Source organism: Erinaceus europaeus, chromosome 17 (genome assembly GCF_950295315.1).
Source record: "Erinaceus europaeus chromosome 17, mEriEur2.1, whole genome shotgun sequence".
In the NCBI taxonomy this organism is placed as follows: Eukaryota; Metazoa; Chordata; class Mammalia; order Eulipotyphla; family Erinaceidae; genus Erinaceus; species Erinaceus europaeus.
This window is the reverse complement of record NC_080178.1, coordinates 54,274,283-54,292,183: the sequence shown is the minus strand read 5'-3', so window position 1 is coordinate 54,292,183 and position 17,901 is coordinate 54,274,283. Positions and strand designations below refer to the sequence as shown.

General features: G+C 40.5%; 1 protein-coding gene and 1 long non-coding RNA gene across 4 annotated transcripts in view; one reads left to right on the top strand and one right to left on the bottom strand.

Annotated features, from left to right (window-relative positions):
* TMEM135 (transmembrane protein 135) overlaps positions 1-17,901 on the bottom strand; it is a 239,084-nt gene that overhangs the window by 53,426 nt on the left and 167,757 nt on the right. The window lies entirely within an intron of this gene.
* Positions 17,055-17,901, top strand: part of LOC107523674 (uncharacterized) — a 591,794-nt gene continuing 590,947 nt past the window's right edge. The window contains exon 1 of the long non-coding RNA XR_009545714.1: positions 17,055-17,107. This is a non-coding gene — a long non-coding RNA (uncharacterized LOC107523674). The remainder of the gene's footprint in view (positions 17,108-17,901) is intronic.

The window sequence follows — 17,901 nt, the reverse complement described above, 5'->3', positions numbered from 1 at the left end:
TAGTCATAGTTCCCTTGGAATATACCTAAAATTTACTTCCTAGCTTCCTCCATAATGAAGATCCCAAATTTCACCTGTTATACTCTTATTTTTAGATTCGTAATTATTAAACAACTTGTTCTGCTTAACATCTTAATGCCACCAAGTTGCAATGCTACTATGATACCAACCTGACTTCTCTGGGCAGGCAACCTCACCAGTGTGTCTTGGAACCTCACCTCTCCAAAACCCTGCCCCACTAGGGAAAGATAGACAGGCGCTGGAAGTATGGGTTGACCTGTCAATTACAGAAGCCAGACCTTCCTCCATCTGCTCCCCATAAAGATCTTTTGTCCAGGGGGTGGAACACAGAACTCTGGTTCCTCTGATAGTGGTAACTGTGTGAAATTGTACCCCTCTTATCTTATGGTCTTGTCAATAATTTTTATTTTATAATTTTTTAAAGGATCTTTTGGTTCATACTCCCAGAGAGATAAAGAATAGGGAAACTTCTGGAAGTGGGGGGGGGGGGGTTATATGGAACTCTGATGGAGGGAATTGTATCACTTTTATAATACAGTATTGTCAGGGAGTCGGGCGGTAGCACAGTGGGTTAAGCACATGTGGAGCAAAGCGCAAGGACGGAGGTATGGATCCCGGTTCGATCCCTGGCTCCCCACCTGCAGGGGAGTTGCTTCACAGGTGGTGATGCAGGTCTGCAGGAGTCCTTCTTCCTCTCCCCCTCTCTGTCTTCCCCTCCTCTCTCAATATCTCTCTGTCCTATCCAACAACAACAACATCAATAATAACTACAACAATAACAACAAAAGGGAATAAGTAGATATTAATAAATAAATAAAATAAAAATAATACAGTATTGTCAATCATTATTAAATTACTAATAAAAAAACTGAATTCATCATTCTTAATAGCTGATAGTATTCCATCTATTTTCTACTTAAAGAAGAACTAATGAGTATTCTTGTTTTAAAAAGAAATCCATTCATTTCAAATATTCAAGTTTACTATATGACACAGATCATTCATTTGATTTGGACAAGTCATCATGTGCTGGACAATATTAGAAAGATGAAGTATTGTCATTTTAATACTCTTCAAAGAAGTATATTAGGGTTATAAACATCTGTGAACAAAGGAAGGGTTTATAGACACAAATCAAGCAGCACTGATAACAAAAATATAAGAGAAGTAAAAGGCAAGTATTCTACTGTAGCAATGATTTATTAACTTTGTTCAGCATCAGTAACATTAACGACTCATATTTTTCAGATAGAAAGAGAGAGCAAGTGAAAGACTTTCACTAAACTTTCAGTGGAGGACCAGGTTGACTTGGATCACCAAGAAGGGCAAGATAGGCACCCTCCCAGCTGAACCTTCTCACCAGCACCCTGCAATGGTCTTAGGAGGATATGAACTCCAGTGAAAGGCTTGATTCATCTATAATGTATCTTGTAATGTAATAAAACATAATGTAGTGTGTGTGTGTGTGTGTGTGTGTGTTAAGGTGTCTGTCCCAATATCTAAGAGGATATACTAAGAGGTTAATTCTTTTTCTTGAGAAAACATTATTTTCCCATTTCAGACTCCAGAACTTAATGTGGTAAGACAGTCTGGGAGCAGCCAGGAAGAAAGCTAAGTTGTAGTGCACAGGACTTTCATTCATGAGGTCACAGGTTCAACCCCTGGAACCATATGTATAGGTATACAGGAGTAGAGTAGCACTTTGGCATGCTTCTCTCTCACACCCCCCCCCCATTTTCTCTATAGACAAAATTTAAAAACAAATAAGCAAATAGAATTAAAAGTGCTAGCCAAGCCCTACATCAATCATAATAAAGTGACCTGAGACCCTGTCTAGGTGGGAATCTCATTAGTAATTCTGGCTCTTTTGCAATAGTTATAAGACCTTAAAAAGAAACAAATAATTCTAAGCCTTAGTTTCTCTAGTTACAGAGTGAAAGAACTAAGTAGAATTACTCATAGGTTTCCTAACAATTTAAAAAGTCTGAGTGGGTAGATAGCATAATGGTTATAAAAGGGACTCTCATGCTTGAGGCTCTGAAGTCCCAAGTTCAATCCCTACTCCACCATAAGTCAGAACCAATCAGTGCTCTGATAAAAACAAAACAAACAAATAAATAAACAAAAAAGAAAAAGAAAACTTTAAAAGTCTGATAGGAAATTTTATTCCAGGGCAGGGGTAGGTTGCATAACGGTTATGCAAAGAGACCCTTGTGCCTGACATTCCAGAGTCCCAGGTTCAATCCCCATACCACCATAAACCAGTGCTCTGATAAAATAATAATAGTAAAAAATAAAACAAATCTTATTTAAAAATATTTTTTAAAAACATAGGCTTTAAAAAAAGGAAATTTTAATCCCATTATTTGATTTGTTCAAATTTTATACAGTCTCAATCTGACTCTACATCTCAAATAAAAACACTGGAAATTTATCAATACTATTAATAAGTTTGTATGAGATGAAACATTTAATTCTAGGGACCAGTGATGATATCTCCTTATATGTTCTAAGCAGGAAGGGAAAAGTTATACAAATAGTAATTTATTTAAACCACATGCTTTTGCTTTACCAGCTCTGGTAAGAGGCACATATACATGCAATTTTTACAGAAAGATATCTAAAAATATTTAATGTGCTCTAGCTTTAACAGAAAGATCATTGAATACTTAATGAAGTTATATTAATTTGTTTACAAACACATGAAAGAAGTTAAGAATAGATATGTACTTATACACATTTGTGATATTTGTTTTCCTCTTTTGAAAGATAATAGATATGTACTTATACACATTTGTGATTTTTTTTCCCTCTTTTGAAAGATGAATTAAGGATGGGTGGCCTACTCTTAGTATTTCTAATAGCTTTTCATTCCTCCTTAATTCTTATCCTAGTTGGTGTCCACTTTTGGTAGTTTTATTACTTGCCTTTGCACATGTGTTGAGATATGACTGAGTCGAAAGCAATAGTCTCATTTTGATGTTATTTTACAGTGCAGGCAACCATTCTTCAGTGCTACACAGTCAGGGCAACTAGCAGTAGGAGAAATGGCAGGAAAATGGTTCAGTCCAAACTAGCTGAGCTTATTTTCACTGAAACTGGAACTTGATGAAAAATGTACTTTGTCTTCCAACAAGTTTGCATGTGTAGTATATATTTTAAGTTGTTAGTATCCTGCCAGAAACTTAATACACTGAACTTTTTTTAAAAGTATTTTTGGCAACAATCTATCAAAATTCAACATCATTCAAGTTAGTCAAGTGTGTTTTTCTAGAACATACAGTCAGCAGACAGCTCCAGGCTGACAGACAGGCTTTGGCCTCAAGGAGCCTATAATGTTTGCCAGCACTTATGTACAGGAATTTAGTTTTGATTTCCAGCCATGCCTTATTCTGCATCTCATTTTTGCAAAGAAGGAAAAGAAGGGAATTCAGGCATCCAAGGCAAAATTCCAAGAGGCTAAAAAAGAGAGCATCAAGTAAAAACATAAAGGCCACTACACAGCAGAGTGGGAGAAAACAACAGTCTTATGTGGAGTCTGAAATACAAAGACCCACCCTAAGAGTAACACATCCTTTATTTCTTTCCTTCCTTCCTTCCTTCCTTCCTTCCTTCCTTCCTTCCTTCCTTCCTTCCTTCCTTCCAAAAGAAAGACTAGGAGCCTAAAAACTGAGACAAAGGCTTCTCGTGTATTATGGCATTTACACAACACAGAAAATGAATGAAAGGTGAAAGGCCAATTGTCTGAGAAATAGAACAGATGTTTCTGAAGAACTCCTAAGGGGGGAAAGATTTCTTTAGAAAGCAGTGCACTTACCCACATATTATAAATGTCTTGTCAAGTCTTTTTTAATAGAAGGACATGGGGTGTAAATATAGTATATGTTCCTCTAACTCACTTCTACCTTGAGGCTTCGAAAGCATATTATTTTGCATGTTGTGGCCTTGCTTCAAAATGCCAGTCAGGAAGCAAACAAGCAGGAGACTACTGGTAGACCCCAACTTGTGTTGACTGGGGTTCTGACAACTGGCAGGCAAGAAGGTACAGACAGGGAGAAACACTTGAGGGAAGTGGGCAAAGGCTGTTAAAGTAGCCAAATCTGCAAATCACTTCCAATAAGTCTGAATTTTAGCCTGCAAATCTTTGTATAATTCACAAATCCATGATTCCTATGTCAGCTCTGCCTACCAAAAATAGGAGTTGTGGGCAGAAGGGGGAAGTCTAGCACTCATGGGTGGTAGGGAGAGCTCCAGGCATGAAGAGGGCCTCATTTTTCATGCTCAGGAGCTTTGAGACTTTCTGCTGGCACTTCTAGTCTAGGAAGGGGATGTCCCCTGAATCGTCACTTAAACTCACTTTTAGAGACTGGGCTAGTAACTGGTTTTTCCATATGAGATACGGCAAATGTTTCTTTAATTTTTTAAAATATCTCTATTTATTGGATAGAAACAGCCAGAAATCAAGAGGGAAGGGGGTGATAGAGAGGAAAAAAGACACCTGCAGCCCTGCTTTACCACTTACAAAGCTTTCCCCCTGCAGGTGGGAACCAGGGGCTCGAACCTGGGTCCTTTCACGACATAACAAGTGCACTCAACCAGGTGCGCCACCACCTGGCCCCCATGGCAAAATTTTCATAGCTGGCATCCTTGTCTGAAAACATTTGAGCTATGCTGGCTTTTGTCAATAGGGTGGAAACCAACTCCTGGGACATTACGAACACAGAAAACTCAGATGCTCAGAGTTAAAGGTGTATGTGGTGGTAGTGGTGGTAGGGGTGAAAGAAAACATAAGGAGAAACCCAGTTAACCCAAAAGCACCTCACTTCATATGTCTGACCCTAATTTCCTTCTCTATAAACTAGAGGATTAAAATTAAAACTTGGACTGAGTGTGATGGACTCTAGGGGAAAGGGAGAGGGGTAGGATGAAGAGGCACCAGCATCATGGAGCATGATGTTAGGAAAGGAGGTAAATAGGAGAGAGTGATTTGCAGACATACATCATAGAGAGATGAGAGGTCATCCGATGTCAACCACTGTCCTGTAACCCACTAAACCCCCACACCCTATAAAGTGTGTGTGTGTGTGTGTGTGGGAAACTCTCATTTAGAAGACTGTGGCATACCACATAAGCACCTATTAATTTTTTTTATGATTATCTACTAAGGGCATTGCTGCTCAAGCACCCAATGGATGGCATTCAGCAAAAGTAAGCACACTTCCACTTCCCCTCATGTTGTTTCCTGCAGTGTGTAGAAATCAAAAAACTGGGAGTTGGGCAGTAGCACAGTGGGTTAAGTGCAGGTGGCACAAAATGCAAGGACTGGAGTAAGGATCCCGGGTCGAGCCCCCCCCCCCCGAAGCTCCCCACCTGCAGGGGAGTTGCTTCACAGGCAGTGAAGCAGGTCTGCAGGTGTCTATCTTTCTCTCCCCCTCTGTCTTTCCCACCTCTCTCTGTTTCTCTCTGTCCTAACAATGATGACATCAACAACAACAACAATAATAAATACAACAAGAAAAAAAAACAGCATCATTCATAAAGCTTGCTCCCTCTAGGTGGGGGCTGCAGGCTTGGACTCCGACCATCATGGAATGTATGTACTCAACCAGGTGTGTCATCATCAAGAATAAATAACTTTTTAAGAGTTCACATTCCAAAATGTGTGCAGACACAGTATCACAGGGAGGTGAGAAACTGGATTCATGTGATAACAACTTTCTTAGAAATCATGAGCTCCCCCAATATAATGATTTGGAAGAGAAACAAAATTCTCCATTGAGACCCCAACATAAGAATAAAAAAAATCAAATGATGTTTATAGCATCTGTCAGAAGATCATCATTACCTTCCTTCCATCTTCTAGAACAGCACTATCCAACAGAAATACAGTGCATACTGCACATGTACTTTTACATTTTCTTGAAGCCATATTTTAAAAAGTAGAAAGATAGTAAATGAATTTAATTGTTGTATGCTTTACATTGGGTTGTTCTAGCTCTCCCCTGCCAAGAAAATTGGTTCAGTCCTGCTAGTTTTGCGGGCCCGCTTGTTTCTGCCCCAAGGAACCCCGACAGAGTTCGAGAGTTGCTGAGTTGGAGAGTTCTTGGCGCCGCCATGTGAGAAGGATGCAGGAGAGTTCTGTTTGGTGATTAGTTTGGGTTCGTTTATGAATCGTTGTTTCTGAATAAAGAAATACAGCTTCCCTGCCCAGCCGTGAGTCCTCAAGTCTCTGTCTACCGCCACGATGCTAGCCCGGCCTGTTGGAGCTCCGAAAATAAACAACAAATGGCGCCCACATGGACCTGACCTGCGCATCTCTCAAATAAATGAAGACAATTTGGCTACCTATGTACTATGGCCTTCTCTTCTGCTTGTGAAGAGATCTCCAAAGGCCTCTGCCCTTTCTTCACGAGACTGTCTTGCTGTTTCTGGAACATTTATCTCTGGACCACTCTGTGGTTTCCACTCGCTTGGGTGCACTCAGAACAGCCAGCAGAGTCGAGAGGAGCCAGTGGGCGGGGGGCGAGGCGTGGAGCTGCCATTTCCACCTGGTGGAGCAGCCAGCCAGCCAGCCAGCCAGCCAGCCAGCCGGACGCGCCCGGACAACACCGCGCACCGCGCCCGCAGCCCACAGGAGGCCGACGCCAGCACGCAGGAGCCCGATGCCACCACACAGGAGCCCGATGCCAACACGCAGGAGCCTGATGCCAACACGCAGGAGCCTGATGCCAACATGCAGGAGCCCGAGGCCAGCCCACAAGAGCCAGCTCTCCACCACGTGGAGCAGGGCACTGGAGGCGGGATCCCTCCACGCTGCTCGGCCACTGCAAGCAGGGCAGCAGACATGGCAGGGCCATGGAACAGGGCAGCAGATATGACAGGGCCATGGGACAGGGCCGCGGCGGCCTATCCTATCCGCCACCCCAGGGCACCTCGGCCCCCGCCTTCTACAAGGCTGGCCCGCCCGCCCTCGGGCTATGAATTCTATACAGATCCCGGACCTCCCGGAGCCCCCAGGCTCCCTGCTGAAACTGGGTTCCCTGGCCGAGATCCTCAGCTCCAGTCTGAAGGCAGACAAGCTGAAGTATGCAGAGACTCGTGCAGAGATCGCAACCTGCAATTCCTTGAAGATGGTGACCCCCCCCCCAACAACTAAGACAGTACAGATCTAAATTCGTGTTTAAAATGACATATCGGGAGTTGGGCTGTAGCACAGCGGGTTAAGCGCAGGTGGCGCAAAGCACAAGGGTCGGCATAAGGATCCCGGTTCGAACCCCGGCTCCCCACCTGCAGGGGAGTCGCTTCAGAGGCGGTGAAGCAGGTCTGCAGGTGTCTATCTTTCAATCCTCCTCTCTGTCTTCCCCTCCTCTCTCCATTTGTCTCTGTCCTATACAACAACGACAACAACAATAATAACTACAACAATAAAACAACAAGGGCAACAAAAGGGAATAAATAAATAAAATAAATATTTAAAAAATGACGTCTTGGTAACAAAGGTTTCTCTCGTGTATTAATGACCATGTTTATGTGTGTGTTTAAAGTTTGGTAAACAGTAACTTTAAGGTTAAAAATATAACTTTAAGGCTAAATTCTTACTAGGCAAAGTTAAATGAAAAAGGTTTTCAACGTAATTCTCATAAAGATAAAATTAACTTACATTTAAAGTCTGAGGTAAAAATTAGTTAACAATCAATATATTTTAACTAAGTTGGTCTAAACAAGACCTGCGCACACCTAGGGTGTGTCTCCATCTTGAATGGGTGTAACAAAAGGTTAAATAGACTTGTTGATATGTAAAACTCTCGATTACCTTCTCTATTAGAAATGGTAGATTGCACAATGGCTATGCTAATTATTCTCATGCCTGAGGTTTTCTTTCCTGCGCACACCTAGGGTGTGTCTCCATCTTGAATGGGTGTAACAAAAGGTTAAAAAGATGTTGTTGATATGTAAAAGTCTCAAATTCCTTCTCTATTAGAACGTTAGATTGCGCTATGGTTATGCTAATAACAAGTTTTGTTTCATAGTAAGTAAATTGCAGCCAGCTGCCTTTGAGACTCTAGGCCGTTCCCCACCCCGATGCAAATGTCCATCAAGACAAGTACGCCCCCCAGAGGCAGGAAATGTTGTTTTGTCCTCCAGGGTTATTGCTGGACTCAGTGCCTGCACCATGAATCCACTGCTCCTGGAGGCCATTTTTTTCCCTTTTTGTTGCCCTAGTTGTTGCAGCCTCGTTGCGGTTATTATTGCCATTGTTGACGTTGCTTTGTTGTTGGATAGGACAGAGAGAAATGGAGAGAGGAGGGGAAGACAGAGAGAGAGGGGAGAGAAAGACAGACACCTGCAGACCTGCTTCACTGCCCGTGAAGCGACTCCCCTGCAGGTGGGGAGCCGGGGGCTCGAACCAGGATCCTTACGCCGGTCCCTGCGCTTTGCGCCACGTGCGTTTAACCCACTGCGCCACCGCCCAACTCCCTGGGAATTGCTTTTTTTTAAGCTGATAAAGTTTTGCCCACAGAGGCAAAAAAAAAAAAAAAGCCCCCTCAGGCCTTCTCTTGGCAGCACACTGGTTCTTGTTACTCGCTTACATGTTTCTCCATGTTTGTGCCAGTTTCTTTTTTGAAAATGCCTGTATGATACAGGTTTCTGTTCACCCCACACCCCTGATACTGTAGTCATTTAGTTAAAAAGAAAAGGGGGAATTGTTGTATGCTTTACATTGGGTTGTTCTAGCTCTCCCCCGCCAAGAAAATTGGTTCAGTCCTGCTAGTTTTGCGGGCCCGCTTGTTTTTGCCCCAAGGAACCCCGACAGAGTTCGAGAGTTGCAGAGTTGGAGAGTTCTTGGCACCGCCATGTGAGAAGGATGCAGGAGAGTTCTGTTTGGTGATTAGTTTGGGTTAGTTTATGAATCGTTGTTTCTGAATAAAGAAATACAGCTTCCCTGCCCAGCCGTGTGTCCTCAAGTCTCTGTCTACCACCGTGACGCTAGCCCGGCCTGTTGGAGCTCCGAAAATAAACAACATTTAATAGTATATTCCACTTATCCCAATACATCCAGGAGCCACATTGGCAACAGAACAGAATTACCAATGAGCTAATTATGCATTTCCTTCCACACTAAATCTTGAAACTCTGATGGGTACATGAAATCTGGATGAGACACATTTCAAGTAGCTCTGGCGACCATGCTCCACCAGGCAAGCACAGAGCCTCACAAAAGTAACTCCAGCCTGTGTGTGATAAGTGACTTTTTAAGGAGTAAAGCTAACAGGTGGTAAGTAGGATGTGTCACATAGCTTTCTGCTCTTCTCACTGATACTGGACCGATGACAAACTACTAGATCCCTAGAAAAAGTATAAGGGATCACACTGAAGTTCTAGGGAGTTGGTTATTGATGGGCTGCAATAAATCAAATGATCAGAGATATTTTCTCTTCTTCTCTTCTATTCTGGGATAGAATTTTTAAGAGGGTTTTCATGCTAAAGATGACAGTCAGGAAGGAAAGAATCTCAAACAACCTTCAAACTGAGAGGTAACCCATACAGCAAGCTTCATGACAGTCATTTGCAAGAATCCACAAAAGAGAAACAGAATTGAGTTTTGTTTTTAGAATTGTTTATTTTATGAAAGACCAAGAATATATTAAAAAATTAATAGTTCTACATTCCATATCATAAAAATGCTCTACAGAAACCCCAACGTTGTGTCAATCAAAAAGTAAATGATGGTTATTTGTTCCAGGACCTGAACCCTCCCCCCTCCCACCCCAGGGTTTTTTACTTTGGTGCAATACACCAAGTACTGGCTTTTAACAATGTTTATTTGCCACATTTATACTGACTTGATGATTATATAAAATATGTGACAATTAGTTTTCATTTATTCCAGTTTATAAATCTATTTAATTATCCTACTTAATTTTAATGAGGGAGATATACAGAGAGGAGAGAGGCCAGAGAGCACTGCTCAGCTCTGGGTTATCGTGGTGCTGGGGACTGGACCTCAGACATCAAACCCTCAGGAATGAAAGTCTCTTTGCCTGCCAATTGGCCCATGTTCAGTGGAGAAGCAATTGCAGCAGCCAGACCTTCCACCTTCTGCACCCCACAATGATCCTGGGTTCATGCTCCCAGAGAGATAAAGAATAGGGAAGCTATCAAGGGAGGGAATTGGATATGGAGCTCTGGGGGTGGGAATTGTGTGGAGTTGTACCCTTCTTATCCTATAGTCTTGTCAATATTTCCATTTTATAAATAAAAATTAGAAACAAAAAAAACAGTTAATGATGGTTATAGAATTAATCAGAATCAGAAAGAAAGTACCAGTCTGACATAGTCCAGTGCCAGGTATTGAAAGTACCAGTCTGACATAGTCCAGTGCCAGGAATTGTGTGGAGTTGTACCCTTCTTATCCTATAGTCTTTTCAATATTTCCATTTTATAAATAAAAATTAGAAACAAAAAAAACAGTTAATGATGGTTATAGAATTAATCAGAATCAGAAAGAAAGTACCAGTCTGACCTAGTCCAGTGCCAGGTATTGAACCTCAGTCCTCAGACATGCAAGTCCCCCTGAGGCATGTTCTATATCCTGAGCTGCATCTCTAGTCACTAGGATATCCTTCAGGATTACATGAATTGAACATCAACAACAAAAAAAAAAAAAAAAAAAGAGGAGTTTTTGAAAGAAAAAAAAAAACGGGAAAATTTTTCATTAGTTAACAGAATTCTGTAGCCTAAAAGTGCTGGGCAGAAACTTTCTAGAAAAAAGCTGTTTCATTGAGTGCACTGAGTGTTGAGAATTTATGACATTACAAAGAAGGCTATGAGACAATTTAATAATAAATGGGAGGGCTCAATAAGTCATGTAAAATAAACTTGATGTGAAACAGCTTACATTTTGGTGGGCGAAGCACATGGTGTGAGTAGGTGTCTGTTTATATCAATGTAAATAAAAGCTGCAACTTCTGAATGAAAAGCACTGAGGAAATGTTCTTTTGTTCTATACTGTTGAAAGAAAGCTAACTGAATCACATTGATTTGGGTAACAGAACTTAGAACAGTGTGAGCAATTCTTAACCTATGTATGTAATAAGGCCTCCTGGAAACTAGTAATTTCTAAAAGCAAAATTTCCAATCTATAATCCTAGCAATATAACACATGAATAGTTATTTCTACCATAAAAATGAAGGGAAATTCTTAGAAACAGAATTTCACATGTCGAAGAAAGGAAAGATAAGCATCGTGACCAGAAGTGTCTTTCCAGCCTCAATGTTATTTGAAACCTAGGTTTCGAAGAGAAAAACCTCAAACAGCTGGAATACCGCTCAGACACACACAATAAATCACTTTCAACTGAAATCTGCTCTCAAAAGCTATCATCAGGCTTCCACCAGCAACAAAACAAAGGGTAGTGACAAGACTAGTAAACGAGGTTTTCTAACTGGGCAGTGAGAGAATAAAACACAAAAGCAGAGAGGAGACAGAATGGAAACTTTGTTAAACCCAGAACCATCCGTTCCTTATCTTTTGACTTTTATGGTCAGAATTTCCTTTCTAAAACACTCTTAAATGAAATAAAATTTATTCTTTAAATTATATGAGTGAGAAAAGATAGAGATAAAAACAAAAAGGTAAAGAGAAAAGCTGGAGCACCACTCTGGTACATGTTGTGCCAAGGATCAAACTGGGAACTTCAGGCATTATTTCAGATCCCATGTGGGGTTGATTTGGGGGGTTCTTTTTCCCCCTACTTACTGACACCAATGAAAGCTGTCCCTTCTCAAGACACACATTCCCTAGAATCATCACAAATGAAAGCTATGTTCTTACACTTCCCTTGCTCCCTACTTCTAACTGCATCTTTAAGTATCTTGGTCATCTAAGTCATGCCAACTCAAACCCTCGTCTAGGTCTCATCATCATTTTACCTGCTAATCTCTCATTCTCTTTCTATCATAGAAGGTTTGGAAATTAACTCAACCTTTCTCTAAATGCTAAACCCTCTCATAACTCCACATAACTTCAACATTCCCATGTATGATCTACACAATATCTATCATTTTTTTACCAGTGAGAAATTCCACTTCTCCTCAGCCTTCTACCTCACCCACATAGCTCACCTCTTAACCACATTCTCCTTTTCAAGTGATACTCTCAACTCAACCTTCTCTTGAGTGTCTTAAGAGATCATATTCATTAGCTTCCTGTTCCTTCTCATTTATCAATGATTCCTTTCGATGGTATCTTTTTTTTTTTTTAATTGCCACCAGGGTTATAGCTGGGGCTTGATGCTGGCACTTTGAATCCACTGCTCCCAGGGGCATTTACATCACCCCCTTTTTTGTTTGTTTCTATTTAAATTGATAGAACAGAGAGAAATTGAGAGGGAAAGGAAAGATAGAGAGGGAGAAAGACATCTGCAGACCTGCTCCACCACTCATGAAGCATCTACCCTGCACGTGGCGAGTGGGGTTTGAATCCAGGTCCTTGCACATGGTAATATGTGTGCTTAACCAGGTGTGCTACCATCTAGCTATCTGCTATTGTTATTTTTAAATTTTTTGAAAGGAGGGGGAGAAAGACAGAGACAGACACCAGAACACCACCCAGTTCTGGTATATGGACGTACTGGGGAGTGAACCTGGAGCCTCAGGCATATAAAGCCTGTGCTCTAAATTGCTGGACTATCTCCCAGTTGTGTTAACCTAACCATCCTCTTTACCCAACTTAAATCCTATGCCTCTTGAAAACTCCAGAAGCTCCTTTCCCATTCTCTCTATCTCTCTCTCCCTCATACATACATACACACACACACACACACACACACACACCTACATTTATATAAGAAACTGTAATATATACATACATACCTATATTTATATAAGAAACTTGATATATATGTTGTTATTGTATATGCTGCAATGTATTATAAATACGTAAATGAAGTAAATATAATTCATGCTTTCCAACAATATTAACTGTCCTTTGATAAATAAAACATAGCAATGTTATTACTATTAAGGTCATAAAAAAATCTTTTCTCCTACGGAAATACAACAATCTGCCTTTTAGAATTTTACTAGTCAAGGGTAGAGGAGATGTTAACATGAAATTCTGTAGCTGGAATAAAGACAGCTCTTGCACATCAAGTGTATATGAAGAGTTCAGGTCTTTACGTATAAACAATAGGCTTCAGGTCTGGGTGGTCTGTGCTATACTCAGAAATATATCAACTGGCTTATTCTCAAAATAAATATTTCCTTTTAAATGACTCTGAGTCATGCATGGAGCAGACTCCATCTTTGCTGGAGAATGGAAAGGTCTTTAGCAAAATATCTTAGTTAGAAGCTTATATGTGCAATAGTTAGGTTAGAATAGTCTTCATTAAATACATAGAGAGATTTTTAGAGGATTTTCTTAGTATCTCAGTGAAAACTCTGAATAAACTAGAAAGCTGCTGAGTAAGAAATAAATCTTCCCTGTGTACAGCACGATCAGTGACAGGCTCTCCACAGTGTGTAATCATAGCTACAAAGTACCCTGTCTTCTTCTCCTTCTTTTAATTACCGCCACCAGGGTTATCATAGCGCTTGGTGCCTACACAATGGATCCACTGCTCCTAGTGGCTTTTTTGTTAAATAGAGATATATAGAGAAATTGAGAGGAAGAGAAAAAGAGAGACACTTGCAGCACTTCTTCACAGTTTGTGAGGCTTCCCAAATCAGGTGGAGACCAGGGGTTTGAACCCAGATCCTTATGTATGGTGATGTGTGCTTTGTACCAAGTGTGCCACCCACCTATCTAGCTTCTGTTCCTCTTTTTATCACAGAAATGAGTTATTGCTACATAACACACTACATAAGTTACCTAAAAATGTTTTAAAGTTGAAAGTATCTTTCACTATCTTTAAATATATCAGAACAGCGGATTAGATTAAGTCCATTTTTAAAAAATTAATTATTTATCTCAAATCAGAGCACGGCTTAGCTCTGCCTGATGGTGGACCTGGTGAATGACCCTGGGAGCTCAAAGTCTCAGGCATGAGACTGTGTAACCCCTTAAGTGCTATTTCCAGGTCCTAGATTAAGCATCCCTTGAAAAAAAATGCTTGAGTATTTTATTAGGGATACATATCATTCTAGTAAAGAATTGCCAGACACTTGTCAAAATCTAGTCAAGGTAAAACAAGTCACATTCAAATGAACATATTTTTCTGTTAATCAAAGACAAGAGAAGGGGAAAAAAAACACTGGAACTATATACTGTGTTTATGTCCAATATGAAAAAGCTCCATGAAGCCATTCAAAGAAGTGTTTTCCTTTCTCAGGATAAAAAGAGTCCAGTACTCTTCATGCATTATAGGAACTCAGTCTGACTCAGGAATTGTTTCCATGCCTGCTTAATGAGTTGGACAGAAAATATTCTAAAGTCATAACAAACACAATGCATCAGAGTGTAAAGATTCCAGCAGCATCATGACCAGATGTCATGATGTCAAACTCTTGGCTGGCTTTCTCACTCTTGGACCATAAAAGAATCATTAAACATTATTTGTTTTAGCTCTAAATGGCCCCCACTCCCTTTAAAAGAGCTGATCTAAGTGTGAAATACTCTCTCTATGGGAAGTTGATGGACATTATAAGGCAATGTTTTAGCTACAACTGGCTGCTTTCCAGCCCATACATATCGACTCAGATGTTCACTCAACTACATAATTTTAGTCCAAGAACTGCAGATGCCTAATAACCACAATCACTTTTAGTTTCCAATACAAGTATTTTCTTATTCTCTAAATGAAGAAAACTTTCACCTTAGGTTGAGTAATAATACTATAGTGGTTTTGCTTTGTCTTGTTGTTGTTATAAGGGGGTACTTATCACAAACACCATGGTCACCTTACAACTAGAAACAACTTTATTTTATTGTGAGAAAATGGGTGGGAAAAGGTTTAAAATGATTAATAGTGAAGAAGAAAAAAATCATCTCGACTTCAAATCCTAACATTATGCTCCTCTGCCTCTCCCCTCCAACCCCCCTCCCCCCCACACATATTCTTTTAATCGCCATCAGGGTTATAGCTGGGGTTGCCTACACAATGAATCCAACACTCCAGGTGACTGTCTCTTTCTCTCCCCTCTCTCTCTCCTTTCATTTTTTATTAGATAGTACAGAAAGAAACTGAGAGGGGAAGGAGAGATAGAGAGGGAGAGAAAGAGAAACACCTGCAGACCTACTTCACTGCTTAAGAAGTCCCCCCACTCCCCACCAACAGGCAGGCTGACGGGCTGGAACCAGAATCCTCTAAGATGAAAATATGTGCTTTCAACTGACTGTGCTACCACCTGGCCCTCTACTAATATGTACTAATTTAAAATTAAATAAAATAAATCTAGTATACTGTGAGTGGAAGGGGTACATACATTCTAAACAAAACAGTAAAGCTTTTTAAAAGAATGGTGGAAAATAATGAACATGGACGATCCTTACATTACTTTTATTGCAATCTGAAAAGTAGAACATTTTCTTTTCTCCCCCATTGAAAGAAACCATGAACAAGCTATTCATAACATCTTTCATGCACATGTAGTAAATTCTATTTAAATTTTATTTATTTTGACTAAAGACAAAGAAAAATTGAGATGGAAGCAGAAGGTAGAGAGAGAAAGACACCTGCAACACTGCTTCACCACTTGTGAAGCTTCCCCACTGTAGATGGGGACTAGGGGCTTGAATCTGAGTCCTTTGTAACACATCCACTCAACCAGATGTGCCACCACCAGGTTATCTCACATATCTTACATAAGATTTAAGACTAACAACACTTATCATACTCCTTAGTTTTTTATTACACAAAATCCTGGTGTTTCATGGGACTACCTACTTCCATTTTCTAACAAAGTTACAGATACCAGGTAGAGACTAGGGCCTAGGATACCAGATATAGGTGTTCATGTATCCATAAGTAAGGGGCAATTATATACTTCAAAGTAAAAGTGCTTAATAGCTCTCTGTGATTAGACTTAGACCTAAAAAGCCTGGCAATCTAGTAGTAGAGTGGCCTAAAGAAGTGTCAGTGCCCATGCTCAGAGGGGAAGCAATTACAGAAGCCAGACATTCTGCACCCCATAATGACCCTGAGGGTCCATATTCCCAGAGGGATAAAGATAAGGAAAGCTATCGGGAAGGGGATGGGATATGGAGTTCTGCTGGTGGGAATTGTACCCCTCTTATTCTATGGTCTTGTCAGTGTTTCCATTTTATAAATAAAAATTTTTTAAAAAGAAGGAATCATAAATTCTCTAATCATGTATTACTTAGGCCAAAACACCCTCCTTTCCTACCCCCTGCTTCACTTATCTCAATCACTCTATCTACTCTACAATACAAAAGAAAGTAAGATATATTCTTCTGTTTTTTAATCTCTTCTGACAGAACATGAACATTATTGTCACCCCTTGATAAGCTTTAGAAGAAACACTATACAACTGTCCAAGAGATATACTGGCAAACACTATATATCAAGTAAAGGACAATTACTGTCCCTATTACAACCTTTATTAGCCAAGTAAATGCAGAAAAATGTGAGGCTAAGACCACACTAAAATCCTAGGTCTATTTCCTCCCTGACTTGAGGCCAGACCCCAAAAAACTCATACTGTTTTGGATATAACAAATGACACTGAAATGAATGCAGGCTAGAATGTTCCCATCTGTGAGCATTGGCTGTGAGCTCAGTCTGACAGAGACTCAGAGGTTAAACAGGCTCAGGTACTAAATATGAATAGATAAGGGCACCAGGTCAGACCGATGTGGTAAACAGTTAATTGCATTTGTATAATTTCTTCAAGTTTGTGAGCAACTCTCTGCGATAATCCTGCTTCCAAGTAGTGCCATTTTATATGTTGATCAAAAGGATCAATAGAAGACTTCCAGAGGCAGGGCTACTAGCAACAGCAGATCTGTTTCTCTCTTCTCCCAGATCAATTAGGAGTTTCAGTCCCAGGTGGTCCACCAAAGGAGACCACCTGGGACTGAAACAAGACAGGACTAGAATGACTTCAGGAACCCACCAAATCACCAGTGAGTGCAAACACCTGTGGCTGGTGGACAGAGAGGAGCCTAGGGAGAGATTAAGTGGCTGGTAACAGTCCAGCAGTTTATCAAAGACACCACCTCCAATCTGTTCCACCTACAAGGGGACTGCTGAAGGGGGGAGAGGCTCCCCAGAGACTCACCAAGTACAATTCTGGGTCACCATTGCTACTGCCCTCAGAATCTGAAGCAGTGGCAGGGAGGGACAACAGGGGACAGAGATCTAACCAGGAACTCAGGAGAAGACCTATACCTCCTTGGCATAGATGTGGGGCTGTGAAAGTCTCTTTGCATAAGCACTGGATTATCTCTGCCACAACCTGCTTTACCTCTTGGTCAGGAATCAGTGATTAAGATAAGAAGCCTACTTATAATCTAAAAGCCCTCAGGCTCCCATAGCCTAGAGGGAAGAAAAAGCACAAAAAAGGCTTTTAAGCCACTGAGCTCCAAATCAGGGATTAAAATACTATTGAAACAATTGTTAACTTCCACCACTGTGAACCCTTTAATTATTTTACTTAGACACAAGTAAATCTAGGCAACAGTGATCAGTAATTTGAAAAGTACTGAGGGAACTCAGAACATAATATATAAAATGGTTAAACGAACAAGAAGAAATATTGGAGAAATGGACCAGGACAAGAGTCCAGCTAAAAGCCCACCAAAGGATGAAGCACAAAATAATGAGGTCAACATCCAAACACTAGCTAAGGAAATAATCACAGGAATGAGTAAAGAGTTTGAAATAATTGTAGTCAGAAATATAGGAACAACAAATTAGA